The sequence below is a fragment of the Corylus avellana genome, chromosome ca3, assembly GCF_901000735.1.
Source record: "Corylus avellana chromosome ca3, CavTom2PMs-1.0".
NCBI lineage: Eukaryota > Viridiplantae > Streptophyta > Magnoliopsida > Fagales > Betulaceae > Corylus > Corylus avellana.
The window spans coordinates 29440482-29449426 of NC_081543.1; the positions used below are offsets into that span (position 1 = coordinate 29440482).

The window sequence follows — 8945 nt, forward strand, 5'->3', positions numbered from 1 at the left end:
TGGGAAAAAAAAGACATGTGAGAGGAAAAATGGGAAAATGAGAACATGCAAAGAAAAAGTAGGAAAATATTTGGAAAAAAGAGAAAACAAGTGAGAGAAACAATGAAAAATAAAATAGCTTCCTTAAAAAGTGTTGTTACATTTAGCTTTTTTTTTTTTTTTAACTCTTCCAATCAAATATCTATTTTACATTTTTTTTTTTTTTGCTAATCCAATGTAAGAGGTTTTTTAAACATTTAAAGAGCTATTTTAGATAAAAATAATATTTGGCTCTTCCAATGGAAATGCTCTTAGACACGACTTTAGCAAAAAAAAAAAAAAAAAAAAATTAGAAATTACGGGATGACTAATAAAAGCTCAAAAGTCACGAGACATGGCCTTAACCCAATTCACGTTAGCAAAAAGACATCAAACCATTCCAAGGTCACACTAAACTATTCTTTGCTTAAATTAAAAATAATAATTAAATTATCATGTTTTTAAGCAAAAAATAAAATTTCCTGAGAACTCTTGTATATAAAAGCTTTAGATACTGTAGATTATGAATTCATCTTGGAGTTGTAAAAAAATTAACAACCTCAGAGACTGAGAGGAACAATGGATAAAAAAAGTAGGAAGGGAATTACGGTGATAATAATGTTGTTAATGACTATTTTTATAGTTTTGAAACAAGCAGAGGACCGTCCGCTTCCTATTTCCGATCCCCATATGCCCCTTTCTCTCCATCCCTTGGCACTACCCGCTCAATTTCTCTCTTTCTCTCCAGGTGATTTTGGTATAGCCCGAAAGAAGTTAATTACTGAAAAGCAAAGAAAAAAATTGGAAGAATGTCTTAGAGATTGCAATGTGAAATTCTTGAGAAAAACCCTCAAGTCTTTGAAGGAGCGTGAAATATGCCGTAACTTCTGCAAAATTATAATTGACTTATTCTAATTGTACTATTCATTGCAGAGTCCATGAACACCAATATGTATACATTCCTGTGATCCCATAATATTTCCCTAATGTTGTAAAAAAATAATAATAATAATAATAATTCCCTAATATATAGCCCATAACTATAATAATTGCATATTATTGCAATCTCTTTATTTTAGGCATTAATATTTAATAATTGTAGTTATTTTCATGGAATAAGCTGCAATCCCCTCTACAAAAGGGTGTATATGTCGTATGGAAAATCAAAGAGTGAAAAAAAATCAATTACTTTTTGCCACTTTTGGAGGCTGATATAGCTTCTACTCTTCATTGCTTCTTACTGTGACACCCCATGATAACACCTAAAATGTCTCTTCAAGAGTGATGGATCTAAGAATTCGTATTAGAAGGGACATAACTAAAATAATAATTTTAAAAAAAAATTTTGGAGGGGAGGCGCCCCTGCCCGCCCCCTTTATATCTGCCACTACTCTTCAAGTGTCTTTCCACTTTTGTTTTGCGCATGAAAATGGAACTATATATGCAATGGGTTGTAAGCAACAAAGACATTTATCAATTCTCTTGCATTCTCCCGTGCGTACGAGCATTTCTTTAGTTGTCTTTTTGTTATGTGAATAATTTCGTAAACATGTAACTGTGGATTTGTAGAGGGAATTTAGACCTTTAGGTTTGTAAAGAGAATTTAGACGTCCTTTTGACAAATACAAGGTTTAAAAAATTTCCTGCATAGTTTTTCCTTATTTCATCACACTTAAATTAAAAAGATTACAATCCGTTGAGAGATGTTCACTACAAAAAAATTTAGTTTAGTGATCACTTGCGTATTTGGGGTGCTTTTGGCAAAAAAAAAAACAAAAAACGCATGAATTGATTTAGAAACGCTTGAATAGGGCCGGGCACTTGATGCACGTCTCAAATTATAGTAACTGAACTTCAATTTAGATATGCTTGTACAGTGATCAAGCGCCTAAAAAAGGGGACATTTTAAGCCAAACGTTTCCAAATAGAGAAGGGGGCGCGTGGCACTGTGCAAGCCCACATAAATCTTGATTTTTTAAATAATTATTTATCCAAAAAAAATAATTAATATTTTAACACAGACAATCTCAAACTTAAAATCGGCCAGCTGTGAAAATGTATAAGAAAAGAAAATTAAGAATTTACCCTTCATATATATATAATGGGTTGAGCTGGTCCAACAAATTAAATTAATTTTGTGTTATACCCCTTCACACACTCTAACTACCTCTATGATCCTATTGTACGTGCCATTCGGCGTTGCCATCCATGAACAATCAGTATGTGAGAATTTTGACTTATAAATAGGCACGATTTCTACTTTTTGAGGCAAGCACTTCCATAAGGCCAACAATCTGATAAAAATTGAGTTTGTGATAATATATAATGGCCTCTACTCAATATTTGTTCATCCTTGCAATCATAGCAATTCTTGTCCCTTCAATTTTGGCCACAGAGTTTGTGGTGGTTGGTGATGACAAGGGTTGGACCATTAACTTTATTTGATTACCAAGCCTGGACTCAGGGAAAGGAGTTCCAAGTTGGTGACACACTTGGTAAATTAATTCTATTAACTTTTTGTGATATGTCTTGTCTTCAACTTCCCTGTATATATTTCTTGTGTAATCTTTTAATTTATTTATCCATATGTGATATTTGTTTGTTTTTTTTAAGGCGCTTGCATGTATAGTTTTCCCTAACTTTTAGGCCGTCTTGTTTTTATGGGTTGCTAGTGGATATGTTTGTTTCTTATTGTGTTTTTAAAAAATTCTTACTAAAAAAGGAAATTACCAGTGTATATATATGTGGGTGGCATGGTGATATTTTACTCAAAACTGCTTACACAAATATTCTCCAAATCTTGGAAAATTATAATTGGCAAGTATATTTCTTTTTAGTTTGATTGATGATGGAAGAAACAAATATTTGGTGCAGTTTTCAAGTATAAAGAGGGAGCCCATAATGTATTTAAAGTTAATTCAACTGGCTTTCAACAATGCATGTATGGCATTGGCAGCAACTGAGACCCTGACTAGTGGAAATGATGTGATTAAGCTTACAACTCCGGGAAGACAATGGTATATTTGTGGTGTTCCTAAGCATTGTGAAGAAGAAAACCAGAAGCTTGTCATAACAGTACTGCCTCAAATAATGTCTCGATCTCTCCATCCTTTGCCACTTCCCTCTAGACTTCTCTTTTTCTCTCCATATGACGATGGTAGACAACGAGCGACAGGAACTCACAGTGCGCAAAAGAAAGAACTGAAAAAATGTAATAAAAAATGCGAAGAGGAATACAAGAAGAATTGTAAAGATTTTGAGTATAGCGTAGCTAAAGCCACACGAGTTCATTGCCATGAAAAGTGCAATGAATTACATGGCTTATAATAATTGTACTATTAGTTGCAGAGTCCATGAACATTAATAATGGATCTAGTATAGGTCTCTAGTAGGATTTCATAATATTTCCCTAATATAACCCATAATCATAATAATTGCATGTATGATATATATATATATATTTTACATGTCCACACAAAGAAAGAGGAAAGGGACTCGAATTAGTGACATTCGCATTATGTAATAAGCAATATATACTATTTGTTTACAATCTCTTATCAAGGGGATTCTTATTACAATCTCTTTATTTTAGGCATATTATGTAATAATTTTGGATTGTAGTCTCCTCATTAGTAGGCGATTCTGTACTATTTGTTTTTGCAGAATAAGTTGTAATCCGTTCTATAAAAAGGATGTATACGCCATATGGAAAATCAAAGAGTGAAAAAACATCAATTACTTTATGAACCATTAGAGGTTGATCTTATTTATTTATTTATTTTTCCATCGAAGTGATCATTAAAATCAAAGAGTGAAAAATATCCCCTCGAAGAGGTTAATATATATATATATATATTTCCTTTTATTGTTTGATTTCAAAGGATAGAAACCCTTGGATTCCTATCATCTGGCATTATGGACTTTCGATTTTCTTGTGTTTTTCTTTTTCGTTTTATTTTGTTGATCCCTTTAAAAAACTCAAAGAAATTTGATGAGTGTGAACGTGATCGTATGCGTAGTTGTGCTACAATGTGAGTTAAAGTTGTTTGGGTGCTTTGGTACTTGTTGTGGGTGAGTGTGTAATACCCCGATAAAACACAAGTTTTTAAAAGGTTAATTATTTACTATAAAGTGATTAATATTTTCTTAAAACAAGATTTTATAACCCAAGGCCCAAACCCCTTGTGAGTAGCCCAACTCCTTGGACCCTTTTAAGCAAAACCCTAGACACCCACTCCCTGACCGAAAGTACGCTAGGAGGATCACCTGAACGTACGCTCTTGACCTAAGTATGATCATACGCTAGGGGGACCACCACGAGCGTTTGTTGACTAGTCTTTGGGCCAGGGGGTAATATCCAAACGTGCATCTGAACCCTTTTATCCATTTGGTAATTGTATGCGAAGTATGCAAATATTCTCCCCATAGTACTCGAACGTTCGCTGACAACTCTGAAAAGTAATTTTAACATATTCTCCATCTTTTCAGAGGAGAGCATGCCCCAAGCCCCTATATAAACCCTCATTTCGAACCTCAGCCAATCCTCACACCAAGAAACCCTAACCTTAGAAGTGATGAGTGACTTTGGAGGAGAAGGAGGAAGCCTTGGTGGAGTTTTGCCATCGTCAAGGTAGTTTCTTGTTCATTCCCTTATTCTTAATGTTGTACTTACTATTTTCGTAGTATTACAAGTGTTAAAGATACCTTGACTAATTATTGTATCAATTTTCTTTAAAGGACCAAGAATGTTTTAAAAAGTTTTTTTAACCCGCCTTTGATTTCTTTAGAGTTGGATGCTAGCATGTTTTGTATTGTTCACATTCCTATTAGGGGCGTAGGATGAGATTTACCACACCCTACAAGCATAAGACCATGTTTGGGGCTTTTGGTCAAGAATTTCTACTCTCTGGCCGAAGGTATGCACATAGGGCTGAGCGTTCGCCCAAGGAGCAGGACGTACACCCAGTGACCCAAATATGTGAGCTTAGGGTTTTGGCGACCCCCTTTCATTAGGTAAAACTTATTATGTCACTCGGAGAGTTTTCTAGTACTACATATAACGATATGTCGTGTTTTGTTATAGTAGAGATTTGTGATGTTGGAGAACTCGAGCGAGCGCGCGAGGTAAACAAACACTTACGAACACTTTCTGATGTGGTATTTTTGTGACCAAAAATATTAATTATAAAAATAACCACTCGCAATATGACGAATCTTTGTAGGATACGGCTATAGAGAGGGTGTCGAACCTCAAGGACTGCAAGGGTTTAATTATCAAAATTAAAAGATCAAAGTTAACTTAATTAAAAGGGGTTTTGATTTGATTTGCTTAAAAACTAAAATGCATGAAAATAAAAGAGATTTAAAATAAGAGAGAGAGAGTAGGGTATTGACTTCACCTCTATCCGCACAACAATGGTTAATCATAATTAATCTCATAAATTCATTCTATGCATGTTATAAATAAACAATAAACTACCTTATTAAAGAATAAGCATAATCTATCTTCGGTTGGCACGGATCGTCCACCTAACCACTAAGACGCGGTACGACCCGTCTTCCCTAGGTATAAATTATCAAATTCTATAACAGGATACATACAATCAATGAATAAGTGTAACCCATCTTCGGTTGGCACGGACTGTCTACCTAAATTACACTAAACTAGGGTGTAGTACAATCCGTCTTCCCTAAGCATGGCCTATCAAATCCTATTGATCATATGTCAATTAAACCCATTGTATAACCATCATCCTCATAATCACAGAAAACAAGAATGATTTGAGATCAATAAAAGTAAAATACTTTCTAAGACAAGAGAAGAATTTCACAAATATTGATTTTGGAATTTAAGAGCAATTGCATTTAATAATTAAGAACATAAATCAATTGTAGCAATCCTCATAATTATACAATCAACATGCATAAATTGAAAATCTAGAAATTAAATACAATCAAACCATTGTGCTTGGAAAGGGCTACATCAATACCCCACGAAGGGGTTTAGCTGCTCATGATCTCCTAAGCTCCAAAGACAATTTACTGAATTTTGCTCTAAGAGGCGGTGTGTCTTTTCTCAATGCTTAGAGGCCTATTTATAGGGCTTAGGAGAGTCCTAGAAGCCCTAGTAATCCTATAAATTTCGGAGATTTAAGTCCAAGTCCAATTAGGATAAAGAAAACCTAAGTCCAAATCGGAATAGGATTCGCCCAGAATTGCGTTCCTATCTTGCGGGGCAATTTTGGCAATGTGGCGCTCCGAATTAGGAAAATGCTATTTCACAATGATTTGTAGAAATTTGAGTTAGCTTTCCAGTGCCGCTTGAATCACCTCAATCGGATATTTGAACTGAAAGTTATGGCCAAAATACCGAGACGTATGCAGAATCCAAAATTGAATCCAATCCGATTTTGACTCCAATTTGAGAAATTCTGAATTAATCATTTTCTTTATTTGATTTAAACTTAACCATGATTGGTTAAGTTTAACCATATCTTCTAGGTCTTCTCAAAGTGTGCTTTTAAGCCCAAAATCAATGGAATTAATTGCATCTTGATTTATATCCTGAAAACACAAAAACAAAACAAAATCAAACAAATAACAATGCTAAGGAATTAACATATGTAAATTAAGGGGCTTGAATGTGCAACATTCGACGCTTATCACTTTCCTTAAAAACGTACAATATGTTAGCTAACTAAACACATGTATGATATGAGCATGCCTATATTTTTGTATAACTCGGTAATTGTCTTAATAATAGGTAGATCAGATGCATTGTATGATATGGTACACCGGTACGTGCAGTATAATAGCCATGGACTTACTATATAAACTTGATTCTATGGTCAAATGTGTGTATGGGTGTGATGTAAGGACCTTGGATCCAATAGTTATTTTATGACCGACACAGCCTTAATTGGCGGGTCACTAGAGGACGTACATCATTAATTAGTAGCATGGGCCACTTGAGGTTGGACTCGGTCGGGCTGCTAGTGTGATGAACGGTAGCGTACAATGGCCGGGGCAGCGGCACGCCAACTCTGTTGAGAATGGGTAATATCTCGAGTAGACTATATATGATAGTTATGACATATAAAACATTAGTTTTCTGCATTAAAACACTTAGACAATTGTCGAGTACACCTCTTTCTCTTAATAAAACATTATTTTGTTGGTGTATTAACAGAGACAACACCTCTTGCAAGCCTTTATCAAATTGCACGTTTATTTCTGCTCATTAATAACTGGCTCATGTCATACCCAATTATGAGGTTTGCTTGCTAAGTTGTTAGACTTACGCAGTTATTACATCTTGTAGGAAGCCTATTTCTAGAAAGAAAAGAGTGACAAGGTTGCCACTACGGACTATGCTTAAGATTAAGATCTTCACATTGTTACCAGATTTGATCAGCTTATTATTTCTACCAGTCGCTCCGTGCATGTCTATGTTTTGAGGTTAATATATACTTCCTTTATGCTTATTAGACTTCTCAGATTTATTTCATCTTCCTATGCATTAACTCTAATGATGGCTGAAAGGGACGGTTCCCCATTTAGCTACCAGTTAGCTAAACTTGAGTAATTGCCAGTAACCCTACCAGGCTAGTCAAGGCCAATTTTAAGGGCGTTACAGGGTGGCAGTGGCTCCATGGTTCTGTTGTTGAATGTTTGGGGATGTTTGACTAAGAGTACTGCTAAAGACGAGGGCTAGGAGGGTTATCATGGTAACAATAAGTAGCTTTGTGTGTGGTAATCTGATTTGAGCATAGAGGAGTCGAGCGATGGCGGTGGCCTCATCATGGTGGTTCATGCGCGTGGTGGTGCGATGCGATGACGGTTGTCCAAAAAGCAAAGGTTGTTGTCTGTGGTGGTATATATGAAGCAGCAATGTTTGCGGGTTATATTAACCATTTCTCTCTCCCTCTCAACTTCATTAGTACTCTTCCTCTCCAAATGATGGTCCTAAAAGATAGTAGTTCAAAATGTCAATGTAACGAAATAGAAAATTGTTTTGGACAATACGAGAAGGAAATCAAGAGATAAAAAAGTATGGATCCTGTTTGTCTTTTATTGTTGGATTGATGCGTTGCAGATTGTCGGCACTCAAATGACTTTTTATAATCCCACTATTAGTTGCGCGAGAAATGATTACTTTTCTTTCTCTGTTCATCTCCTATTCTTTCAATTTTTAAAATTATTGTTAGATTTGCGAGTCAATGTGTTAGCATATGGGCTAACACATGGACCCGCAAATCCAACCATCCAATGATGATTTTAAAATTTAAAAGGATAGAAGAAGATTCGGAGAAAGATGTCTAACAAGTCTCGTCATGAGAAAAACTAGTTGCATAGAGTCCATGAATATGCTATCAGATACTCTTACTCTAGCAGCTAGCCCTTCCCTCTATCTCTCTCCACATTATGTTTCTAATTAAATCTCCAAAGAGAAAAACTAGGAAAAATAAAATACAACAATCATGAAAAATGGTGAAGGTTTAAATGATCAACTCTTACATGAGAAATGTTACATATACTTCCAAGTGTGCACTCTCAAGTACACACTTCCTGGATGTCTACTACCCTACCCAAACAAGTCGACGAGATTGGAAAAATGAGGGTTTCGTCTCTTTTCTCTCTAGCCGCCAGAGAGAAAAGCGAAACCCTTCAACCACCCAGGGGAGGAGGGTTAGCCATTTGGTTGCCTCCCTCCTCCTCTCATCCTCCTCGCTCCGATGCTAGTTATTTACCTTATACCCTAGCCCCAGTGCCTCCTCTCTTCCCCTTCCTTACTGCTCCTTTCCCCCTGTGTTTTCTCCGTTTTTACCCCTTCCCTGCTGCTTTTCTTCCCCCGCCTTCATTTTCTGCAGCGGGCTCCTTGGCCTTATTTTGGCTCTTTGTGGGTTCGGCTTGTGGGGGGCTTTCTT

General features: G+C 35.8%; 1 pseudogene; it reads left to right on the forward strand.

Annotated features, from left to right (window-relative positions):
- Positions 1 to 2343: 2343 nt before the first annotated feature.
- The window catches only part of LOC132174384 (blue copper protein 1a-like), a 6787-nt pseudogene continuing 185 nt past the window's right edge, over positions 2344 to 8945 (forward strand).